Source organism: Schistocerca americana, chromosome 6 (assembly GCF_021461395.2).
Source record: "Schistocerca americana isolate TAMUIC-IGC-003095 chromosome 6, iqSchAmer2.1, whole genome shotgun sequence".
Taxonomy (NCBI): domain Eukaryota; kingdom Metazoa; phylum Arthropoda; class Insecta; order Orthoptera; family Acrididae; genus Schistocerca; species Schistocerca americana.
This window is the reverse complement of record NC_060124.1, coordinates 508,861,023-508,873,318: the sequence shown is the minus strand read 5'-3', so window position 1 is coordinate 508,873,318 and position 12,296 is coordinate 508,861,023. Positions and strand designations below refer to the sequence as shown.

The 12,296-nt window shown below is 49.8% G+C and overlaps 1 non-coding gene across 1 annotated transcript; it reads right to left on the bottom strand.

Annotated features, from left to right (window-relative positions):
• Positions 1-474: 474 nt before the first annotated feature.
• LOC124620770 lies at positions 475-629 on the bottom strand. The gene has a single exon (XR_006980310.1). It is a non-coding gene; the product is annotated as a 5.8S ribosomal RNA (ribosomal RNA).
• Positions 630-12,296: the final 11,667 nt, after the last annotated feature.

Genomic DNA, 12,296 nt, shown 5'->3' with positions numbered 1-12,296 from the left:
ACCCGACTCGAAGGAGAGGTCCCGCCGACACTCGCACTGGCCGCTACGGGCCTGGCACCCTCTATGGGCCGTGGCCTCATTCAAGTAGGACTTGGGCTCAGCGCGAGGCATCGGGGTAGTGGACCCTCCCAAACACCACATGCCACGACAGGCGACAGCCTGCGGGGTTCGGTGCTGGACTCTTCCCTGTTCGCTCGCCGCTACTGGGTGAATCCTTGTTAGTTTCTTTTCCTCCGCTTAGTAATATGCTTAAATTCAGCGGGTAGTCTCGCCTGCTCTGAGGTCGTTGTACAAGGTGTCGCACGCCACACCGCCAGCACGCTGTGCACGCTACCGAGAAAGTACCGGGATGCGAACCGCCAGGCGACGGGCGCGCATCGCACGTTTAAGGAGACGCGGCCGCCCCCACAGGCGGCCACGACACTCCCACGTCTCCGAAGCGGGGCAAACGCCGTGCGCTTCAGTATACGTAGCCGACCCTCAGCCAGACGTGGCCCGGGAACGAAATCCATGGACCGCAAAGTGCGTTCGAAACGTCGATGTTCATGTGTCCTGCAGTTCACATGTCGACGCGCAACTTGCTGCGTTCTTCATCGACCCACGAGCCGAGTGATCCACCATCCTGGGTGATCTTTCTTTAGTTTTCCACTGTCTCTTTCAAAACAGTTGCATAGGCGGGACTGAGGCGTTTGACGGCCCCTGTTCCAGTGTTTTGTGTCCAACGGCCTCATTGCAGATGGGCGTCGTACGGCTCCACACCGGAGTGGACAGGCACTCGGGCGAAAGTCATTCAAAACCGGCGCGAGGAGCCAGGTGCCGCAGGCCAGCCGCTCCAGAGCTTCAGCGCTCGTACCACACAACATTTCCGCTAGTTTTGAGAAGCACGCGTGGTTCCGCACGCGGCGCACGGTTACTGCGAGCCGTACAGGTAGCGTGTTGCGCGACATGACATGCACATCGAAAGACATGCAGCCTAGTCGGTAATGATCCTTCCGCAGGTTCACCTACGAAACCTTGTTACGACTTTTACTTCCTCTAAATGATCAAGTTTTGTCATCTTTCCGGTAGCATAGGCAACGACAGAGTCGATGCCGTGTACCAGTCCGAAGACCTCACTAAATCATTCAATCGGTAGTAGCGACGGGCGGTGTGTACAAAGGGCAGGGACGTAATCAACGCGAGCTTATGACTCGCGCTTACTGGGAATTCCTCGTTCATGGGGAACAATTGCAAGCCCCAATCCCTAGCACGAAGGAGGTTCAGCGGGTTACCCCGACCTTTCGGCCTACGAAGACACGCTGATTCCTTCAGTGTAGCGCGCGTGCGGCTCAGGACATCTAAGGGCATCACAGACCTGTTATTGCTCAATCTCGTGCGCCTAGAAGCTGCCCGTCCCTCTAAGAAGAAAAGTAATCGCTGACAGCACGAATGATGTCACGTGACTAGTTAGCGGGCTAGAGTCTCGTTCGTTATCGGAATTATCCAGACAAATCGCTCCACCAACTAAGAACGGCCATGCACCACCACCCACCGAATCAAGAAAGAGCTATCAATCTGTCAATCCTTCCGGTGTCTGTGCCTGCTGAGGTTTCCCGTGTTGAGTCAAATTAAGCCACAGGCTCCACTCCTGGTGGTGCCCTTCCGTCAATTCCTTTAAGTTTCAGCTTTGCAACCATACTTCCGCCGGAACCCAAAAGCTTTGGTTTCCCGGAGGCTGCCCGCCGAGTCATCGGAGGAACTGCGGCGGATCTCTGGCTGGCATCATTTAAGGTTAGAACTAGGGCGGTATCTGATCGCCTTCGAACCTCTAACTTTCGTTCTTGATTAATGAAAACATACTTGGCAAATGCTTTCACTTCTGTTCGTCTTGCGACGATCCAAGAATTTCACCTCTACCGTCGCAATACGAATGCCCCCGCCTGTCCCTATTAATCATTACCTCGGGTTCCGAAAACCAACAAATAGAACCAAGGTCCTATTCCATTATTCCATGCACACAGTATTCAGGCGGGTTTGCCTGCTTTAAGCACTCTGATTTGTTCAAAGTAAACTTGCCGGCCCACCGAGACAGTCAATAAAGAGCACCCTGGTAAGATTTCAATGGGGTCCGCCTCGGGACGCACGAGGCGGCTGCACGCCTTCGGCTCGCCCAACCGGCAGGATGTCCCACGATATATGCCAGTTAAACACCAACGGGCAGTGAACCAACAGCGTGGGACACAAATCCAACTACGAGCTTTTTAACCGCAACAACTTTAATATACGCTATTGGAGCTGGAATTACCGCGGCTGCTGGCACCAGACATGCCCTCCAATAGATACTCGTTAAAGGATTTAAAGTGTACTCATTCCGATTACGGGCCCTCGGATGAGTCCCGTATCGTTATTTTTCGTCACTACCTCCCCGTGCCGGGGGTGGGTAATTTGCGCGCCTGCTGCCTTCCTTGGATGTGGTAGCTGTTTCTCAGGCTCCCTCTCCAGAATCGAACCCTGAGTCCCTGTTAACCGTTAAACCATGGTAGGCGCAGAACCTACCATCGACAGTTGATAAGGCAGACATTTGAAAGATGCGTCGCCGGTACGAGGACCGTGCGATCAGCCCAAAGTTATTCAGAGTCACCAAGGCAAACGGACCGGACGAGCCGACCGAGTGGTTTTGATCTAATAAAAGCGTCCCTTCCACCTCTTGTCGGGACTCTGTTTTTTTTTAATTCTTTATTCAATTCATAGCATTATACATATTTAACCCACTACCTAAATACATTAGTGGGTCCTCATAATGATACAAAGAAATGCAGCTCTCTATTCTACACTACAGATGATTTTATTATTATTACTATATTCTTATCTCTATGTGGTTTTAAGCTACTAATCTACAAGGAAACTTAATGCTACCTGCAGCGTTACAGGTGTGCCAGTGCTACTATAAACCTGATGGATGTTGGCCAGGCCCACTGAGCTAATCCCAGTGGGCATGCCCCTATCACTGGGCTGGCCCTTAACTTGGTATCGCTGCAGTCTATCCTAAAGTCTTATCCTATCTTCTACATCTAATCTAAATTACTTAAGTCATAATTGGTGCGCGTTCCAATCCGGTGTTTTTTGTGCCCCCCTCCCTCCAAGTCCAGGGCAAGGCGGATTCCAGCCGTGAAGCGGCTGGCCAAGTCCCTACCCGGCGGTACAGGAAGGGTGCACAGAGTCTGAGTCGGTGAAGAAAAATTTTTGCTTTTAATGATTGTCCCTTAAAAAGTTCTTAAGGACTTTTTTCGATATTTCGTCTGTGAGTTTGTTTAAGATGTTGAAAGTGTTATCGTGCCTTAGTAAGTGGTACGTGTCATTGTTTGGTAGCTGTTGTCTTAGGTCATTGGCTACGTCATCGAAGAGGTGGCACTCATACACCACATGTTCTGGGGTGCCTTGCACAGCACCACAGTCACACGCAGGTGTAGCCCGCTTCCCAAACCGACATAAATATGTTGGGTATGGCCCATGTCCAGTAAGAAAGTGCAGCATTCCTCTCGTAGGCGTGAAAAATGTGAGTTTTATCCGTTCCTCTACGTCTGGTAGCAGCTCATAGGTTCTGCGTCCCGTATCCTCGTTGTCCCACTGTTCCTGTGACAGTTCGATCCCTCTCTTTTTAATGGCGTTCTTATGCCCAGCATAAACCCCAAGTACCTCCCTAATTTTATCCCTGTTCCCCTTCTTCGCCCAGTACCAGGCGGCCTGTTCACGAATTTTTATGTCCAGTGGACAGATCCCCATTAGCACTAAAAGCGCTCCCCCAGGTGTTGTCCTGTAGGCCCCTGCTGAACGTAGGAGCATGTTCCGCTGCACTCTTCTTACAGCCATGGCAGGCATGACCCTCGTGAGTCTGTGTGCCCAGACCCCTGATCCGTATCCTACTATTGAGGTCAAGATACTATTATGATATAATTTGATTAAGTTGGGTGGAAGGTGAAATCGTTTGTGACCAATTCCAATGAGATTGGTTAGTAAGACCAAGGATTTTTGAGATACGGTATCAATGTGTGATGCAAAGTTCCACCTCTCATCGATGATTACACCTAGATATCGGGCCTCACGGCGCTGAAGAACTGGCGAGCCATTAATTCTTACAGTAGGGTTTCCGACCAGTTGGCCCTTGAGAAGCAGGTGTGTAAAATTACTGGGCGCAATCGTCATTTTGGTTTTATGACATCATGATGTAAGTATGGTTATGGCTCTCTCCACTTTGGGCTCTAAGTCCTCGCCGCTACGGCCGCCGACCAGCAGGAAGAGGTCGTCTGCGTATGCTATGACCTCTAGCACATCGTCACTGTTCTTCAGGTCTTCCAGTAATGGCTCCACGTTGATATCTCAAAAGAGAGGTCCTAGGACAGAGCCTTGAGGACATCCTTTGGTCACAGTCTTCCTGACTATGCTGCTAGGGGCCGATAGCCTGACCTCCCTGTCTGCACAATAGCTCCTCAGACAGCCATATAGTAGCCCTGGGCAGTTCTTCTCCCGCAAGCAGGAAAAGAGTGAGGGCCACCACAGGTTGTCGAAGGCGCCACAGACCTCGGCGGCCAGGGAGATTGCGTCAGACGCAGAACGCCCAGACTGGAAACCAAATTGTCTGTCACTCATCCCGCACAGCATCGGGTGTGCTGTCAGTCTGTTTGCCAGCAGCCTCTCAAAAAGTTTGCCCAATGTGCCTAACAAGCAGATGGGTCTGTATGACTAAATTTCGGTAGGATCTTTATCTGGACCCTTTTTTATGATAATTATATTTGCTTTTTTCCAAATTGCTTGGAATTTCCCGAGTCTCAGGCACTCGTTGTATAACTTAGTGAGAGGAGCTACCAGCTGGGGGGCAAGGAATTGCACCACCTCCGCAGTAATGCCGTCAGGGCCAGGAGCTTCTCCCCTCTTGAGGGCCTTGATCTGGGCAGCAACCTTTTCTTCAGAGAAGGGGTAAGTTCTGATATTATTGTCATAATCCCTTAGGTCTTCTCTCCTTATTCTTTTCTGTTCTTCTGTATCATTTTCCTCCACATCGTCAGGTAACAGGACCCGAAGGAGGGCTTCAGCAATTTCCTGCCATGTGCCCGTCATCCGGTCACCGTCCCTGACGGTGGATAGCACCATGGGTGATCTTATTTTTTCCCGTACCAATTTGTATGGGACTCCCCTAGGGTCTGTAGCCAATTGGCTTTTCACGTAATTTTCCCAACTTCTAAACCTTACTGCCCTAAGCTCCTGCTGAAATTGTTCCTTACTTTCTCTATAGATCTGCAGCCATCTTTGTTTTTGTCCCCAGACGACACTCCGCTGGTAGTACCTCCTCGCCCTCGTTACAACCTGGCGCATCTGTCCTAATTCGACCGACCATGGTGTGGGGGTGGCCGCAACGGCTCTCCTCCTGGTTGGTAGAGCAGCTCGCACCGCCCTGGTGATCGCTTGTACCAGTTCTTTGGCGTACTCTTCCACGTTTTCGTCACCCTCCAGCAATGCCAGGATGTTGCACTCTTCCACGAGACGGTCCCAGTTGGTCTTGTTGTAATTGAGCTGCAGCTCCCACCCCATTTCCCAGTGGCACTCCCTTTCCCCAATAGTAAGGGTGATTAAGTTATGATCACTGGTGGATGCTCTGTCCCACACTTTCCAGTTGGCGACTTTTGTAATGAGGTCTGGTGTTACTAGTGTAACATCAATATTTGTGCCTTCTCCCCCGCCGCCAGAATAAGTGGGGGGGGGGGGGGGGGGTCCCTTGTTGGTTGGCAACCACCAGTTGCAATGCCATGATTGTCTCCTCAGCCTATTGCCCCCGATCAGCGTGTGTGCCACTGAACCATAGGGGGGACTTTGCATTTATACCTCCTGGGTTTGGCAGAACACGCCCCGGTTACCCAGGGGCGCGGCGAAGCACCCTTGTCGAGTCGCGGCGCGATCCCACGCCGACAAACGAGATCGCCGGCATGCGCAGCACGTGCTGGTCTGTACCCTGCGAACAGAAGGGACTGATGTTCGGTCCCTCGACACAGCTCCCCCTGTGCCACGCACCCTTTGTTTCGCATCGGGTTGGGTCGCAGCTCTCCCTTTTGTCGCAAGGCAGAATGCCGAGCTTAACATCTGGCACCACGGGGAGGCGGAAAGAGCCACTTGGGAAGGAGAGGCTATGAGAGACGCATCACTTCCCCGAGTGAGGACTGCCGCGGCACGCCCGACTGGAAGCGATACGCCCCAGTGCGAGCTTCCGTGCCTTACGGCGCGCCGGCAACGGGCGGTGCGGCGCCGAAATGCGCCGTCAAGGGACTGACCTCACGCCAGACTCGGGACTGTTTCTTTTTTTATTTTTTTTATTTTCTTTTTAATCTTTATTTCAACATCTATAATATTTATACAAAAGGAACCCACCACCTTAATGATTAGTGGGTCATAACAATACTACAATGTTATATATTCAGCAGCTATTTTTATTGTTATTACACTGGTACTATGTTTATTATTGTGAGCTACAGACTGTATACCATACAGGGTAATAGGCAGACTACAGTTATTGATCTATACTACTCGCTAATTGTTAGTTTTCTTACCTACTTGTTAGTTCCTAACTGCCTGCAGCGTTACACGAGTGTCAGCGTAGATATAAACCTACCACTTTACGCGCTGCTCATCGAGCTAATCCCGATGAGCGTGCCCCTGACACTGGGCAGGCCAAGATTGTTCGTCGCTGCAGGTTCCTAACTTAAGATCTATATCTATATCTAAAGCTACAACTACTGTACTAACCTACGTCAATTCCGGTGCTATTTTGGTCTGAGATGAGTGTACCCTGGTCCCCCTAGTCCTGCACGTGGCGGATTCCAACTGAGAGTCGACCTGTCCACGCACAGGCGGTATAGGATCAGGGTAATTGGACACGTTCGGTAGTTGTCTTTAGTCGTGAAAGTCCCTCAAGTATGCTGTCAGTACTTTCCGTGATACCTCGTTTGCCAGTCTATTTAGAGTTTCAAAAGTCTCTTCATGTCTTAATAGGTCATATGTATTGTTATGTGGAAGCTGTTGTCTTAGTGTCACTGCTACATCATCGGAAACCACATGGCCGGGAGTGGCCTCCGAAGCGCCACAGTCACACTCGAGTGTAGCCTTTTTCCCAAACCGACACAAGTATGTCGGGTAGGGCCCATGACCAGTGAGAAAGTGTATTAGACCCCGCATTGGCTCGAAGTACTTCATCCCTAACCTTTCTTTTACATTTGACAGGAACCCGAAGGTTCTTCTGCCAGTTTCTTCCGTTTCCCAAGACTGCTGCCGTAAGTCCTCACCCCTTCTGCCTATTTTTCCCTTGTCCCTCACCAGTGCTCCCAGGATATTCTCTATTTTCGTGTTGTTCCCCTTCTTAACCCAATACCATGCTTCTTGCTCCCGTATTTTTATATCTAAAGGACAGAGCCCCATTATTATTAATAGTGCACTTCCTGGGGCTGTTCTGTACGCCCCTATAGATCTTAACAGCACGTTTCTTTGTACTCTTCTCACTGCCATGGCAGGCACCACCCTCGTGAGCCTATGTGCCCAGACTCCCGATCCATAACCCACTACTGACGTTAATATACTATTATGATACAGCTTGATTAGGTGTGGTGGAAGGTTTGTGGCCTATGGAAGTAAGGTTGTTTAGTACTTGTAGTGCTTTTTGGGTTACGGACTCAATGTGCCTTCCAAAGTTCCACCTTTCATCGATGATGACGCCCAAGTAGCGAGTCTCTTGTCGTCTTATAACTGGTGAGCCTCCGATTCTGACTGTAGTGTTCCTTACCAGCTGTCCTTTCAGTAATAAGTACGTCGATTTTATTGGTGAGATCGTCATCTTAGTATTTGTACACCACAGTTGTAATGTGGTCATTGCTCTGTCTATTTTTGGCTCAATGTCCTCATGGCTCCGGCCGCCGACCAGCAGAAGGAGGTCATCTGCGTAGGCTATCACCTCTAGCACTTCCTTACTCTGCTGCAAACTATCTAAAAGCGGTTCCATATGGATGTCCCAGAACAGAGGACCTAAGACGGAACCCTGGGGACATGCCTTAGTTATAGTTTTTCCTACTCTACCGATAGGGGATGATAGCCAGACCTCCCGCCCTTCACAATAGCTCCTCAGGCAACCATATACCGACCCTGGAGACTCCTTCTCCCGCAAGCAGGAGAAGAGCGAAGGCCACCACAGGTTGTCAAAGACGCCACTGATGTCAACCATGATGGCAACAATACACTTGTATGGGGTAGAGCCGCAGACCTCAACCGCCAGAGCGATCGCATCAGTTGCCGATCGGCCTGGCCTGAAGCCGAACTGCCTGCCACTCATCCCGCACAGCACTCGGTGTGCAGTCAGTCTGTCAGCTAGCAATTTCTCAAGTAATTTCCCAAAGATGTCCAGTAGGCAGATCGGTCTATAGGACTTGACATCCGCTGGGTCCTTGTCGGGTCCCTTTATGATGATCACAACGTTTGCCTCTTTCCAGATTTTCGGGAATTTTCCCTGTCTTAGGCACTCATTGTATAACTGGGTTAGTGGCGCCACCAGTTGGGGTGCCAGGAACTGCACCACCTCCGCCACAATGCCGTCTGGGCTGGGGGCTTTCCCTGTTTTTAGTGCTTTGATGTGGCCAGCCACCTCCTCTTCAGAGAAGGGGTAGACTGCCCTGTTGTTAGCTGTTCTGTCCAGATCTTCATTTCGTAGCTGGGACTGGCCTTCCGTGTCGCTGGCCTCATCGTCATCAGGCAGCAGGGATCAGAGAAGGACCTCGGCAGTCTCCTGCCAGGACTCCGTCATCCCATCCCTGTGCCTGACCGTTGATAGCATCATTGGGGATCGGATCTTTTCCCTAACTAATTTGTAGGGTACTCCCCATGGGTCCAAGGCCAACTGGTCCAGCACAAATCTTTCTCAACTGCGTATTCTGACTTCTTTCAGTTCTTTTTGAAATTTCTCTTTTGCCTCCCGGTATTGCAGTAACCATCTTTGCTTTTCCCACCAGACGACACTGCGCTGGTAGTGCCTCCTCAGCCTTCTGACAGACTGACGTATTTCCTCAAGTTCAGCTGACCATGGTGACGGGGAGGCCGCCATGGCCCTCCTCCTGGTTGGAACAGCTGCCTTTACCGCTCTGGTAACTGCGCCCACCATTTCTTCGGCCCGCTTGTCTATGTCCAGGTCCTGTTGTGCATCACCTTCTGGCAATGGAGGAATGTCGCACTCTCTCGCTAGTCTCTCCCAGTCAGTTCTCTTGAAGTTCAGTTGCAACTCCCACTCCCTGGCCCAGTGACACCCTCTATTTCCTAGGCTAAACATAATAAGATTATGGTCACTTGTTGTAACGTTCTCTTTAACTTCCCAGTTCTGGATGATGTTGGCAGTATTTGGTGTAACTAGCGTTACATCTGTATTGGTGCCGAGGCCCCCTCCCGCCACATAGGTGGGAGGGTTGCCAGGTCTATTTGCAACCACAAGTTGTAAAGCCATAATCATATCCCCCACTTTTTCGCCATTTTCATCTCTTGTGCCACTGTACCATAAGGGGGATTTTGCATTTATGTCGGCTGTTGTAACCAGTTTGCGTCCCCGCAACGCTGTGGCTACTCTTGTTAGGTGATCCAGATGTTGTTCAATATTGTCTCCATATTGGAAATACGTATTTATAAAGGTCATTATTCCCATGGGAGCATGTATCTCCACGACATTGCAGTGACTGGTGGAAAATTGTGCGAGTGTTGTTACACGTAGAGACTGGTTTGTAATGACAATTGCCGCTTTGGGGGCGTCCCCACTACCAGCTATTTGCCATGTAGCGGCTGCAAATGAAAGTTTCCCAGCTTGAGAGTACGGCTCCAGTAAGCAGAGTACGTCAAGCCTCTTCTCCTCCACCTCCCTTCGGAGCTCCTGCATCACAAGTCTGCTGTTACGCGTGTTTAGTTGTCCAACAGTTAGTTTAGTCATTATGGGAAGTAAGTATGCATTCTATCGTCAGGCCAAGTCTTACTCCAATCAAAGGCGATTCGACCGTGAGCTAGGACTGATTGAATGTAAATGTCGTCTAGGTCAAATTTCTCCCCACGTCTCTCAAACACTTTTTTGAGTAAGTCTCACAGGGCTCTGAAGTTGGTGGGAAGGTTCACTGACTTTAAGTGTATTCTATCTACAGCCTCCATTACCGAGAAGGTGAACTTTCTTCCATTCTCATGTTCTAGCTGGACCACATGTCATAAGGCAGTGGTCAGGATAGCCGGCTGCTCCAATCTTGCCAGTTGCATTGTAAATTCAATGTTGGGATACACCCTAACCGGGTCTACAGGCGGTAGTCTGATTACTGGGGTATCTGCCATGGTTGGGTTTGCACTGGTGCTAGTAACTCTACTTTCTTGGAGTGGTTGTCGTTTAGTATGTTTAGGTTCGTGGGTAGGGGCCAGGGAGGCCGCCGCCACCACAGGATGCTTCTGCCGTTGTAGATCTTTATTCGGCCTTTCTCCCCGGTTTGGGGAAGGGGGAGCTGTGTTCTTTTCCGGGAAATCAGTTTGCATACATCTGTCCACCATAAAGGGATCTGTTTGAATTTCTTTCTCTACTGTCGTAATTTTTACGGTGCCCGAAAGCGACCTTAAAAATTCCCTAAATCTATTAGCCCTCGCAGCATCCCTCCTTCTTTTACTCGGGGACTTGTGTTTAAGCATCCTGTTAACTGAGCCCTGCTCAGCCATAGTCAATTCTAGAAATGAGGCTTTGTTCTAGCATCCGGTTAGTGGGGCAGTTCCGTCCCGTGGCACCACAGGATTTCTTCCCACGACTTTTACACGGAATGCAGACCCCTGTTGCTTTACATTCCTTACGGTTGTGTCCACTCTCGCCGCACCTGGAGCAAGCTGACCCCCTGATGAAGTGCCTCAGAATGTGGTCCAGGTCGCCACAATTATGGCAGCGAGGTACCACGATATAGTCTCTGGTGTTAATGGCATGAAAGCCTACATATAGTCTGCCCATTGATCTTATTCTTTTCCACAATTGCGCAGAGACCTCGGCCACGTGGTGTACAACATCACGATCTCGAGGCCCTGTTTTGAATTTCAACTTGAAAGAGTTTTTAAATTCCTGTTCGTCCACGTCATCGAAATTTTGTGTTCTAATTGTCTCATGTAGCTCCCCATTCGTCATTACTGTAGGTACGTCATATTGTATTATTAGTGGGTTTCTCTTTCTGGGTGGTTCACATTTCACAACTGAATTTAGTTTTTGATTATTTAATAGTTTCTCTTTGTCCTCCTCACTAGCAACTTCCACAATTACAGAGTTTCTGCTGGGCTTAACTTTCTTAATCTTAATTTTATCCTTGACTGGGTCAATTGTTGTTGTTAACAGCTCTTGTATTCTTTTAACACTAGTATCTTGGCCAGGCAGGGTCCTCAAGAAGACTGCCGTGTCTGACCGTTTTAGAACTCTTTCAATGGTGTCTTTGGTTGAGATTTGTTTAGTTGGCGCCTGTGCAGCCACAGCCGCCCAAGTCTTAGTGGGTTGCTTCCTTAGCCTTTCATTTTCTTTTTCTAACTCCAAAACGCGGCCTTCAAGTCTTGCATGAGCTATGGCCCAAGCCGATAGCTCATTCTTGATTGTATTAAGAGCCGCTTGACTAATTTTCCCGTTTTTCACATTTTACTCTAAGAGCATGGTAATCCTTGCACGCCTCTGCACGACACTCTCATCCTCTGCCTGTCCCATCCCGTCCTGTGGAGAGGGAGCAGACATCGTAGATGCCCATAAAGGCGCACTCGAATCACACGCTTCAGTTTCAGCCATCATAGGTAACGAGTGATAGAAAGATGTGGGAGCCCGTCTCTTGCCCCGGACCGGCTCCTCTGGCATGGGCGGGAGACTGCTGCAGCTCGCCCACCGACCTCGCCCCTAGGTCAAGGGCACTCCCGAGCTGCTGGGTTCAACGCGCCGTTGCCAGCACACTGGTCCCCCTCAGTGGCCCCGTCATCGACGATTGCACGCGACGCTCCTCGGCAAGTGCACCCCGCACTCCGGAGAGGCGAATGCACCTCTCGTCCTTCGCCAGACTCTGATTTTTTTTTTTAAATTCTTTATTATTAAAACCATTATAATTATACAAATTAACCCACTTCCATAATTCATTAGTGGGTCCTAACAGTTATACATTTATATTAAATTTTGCAGCTAGTTTAGTTTTAGTAAGTGAGCTACAGTTATTAGTAAACAATGGGCATCTAATATCTACATATACTGTTTATACCTAATTCCTATAACT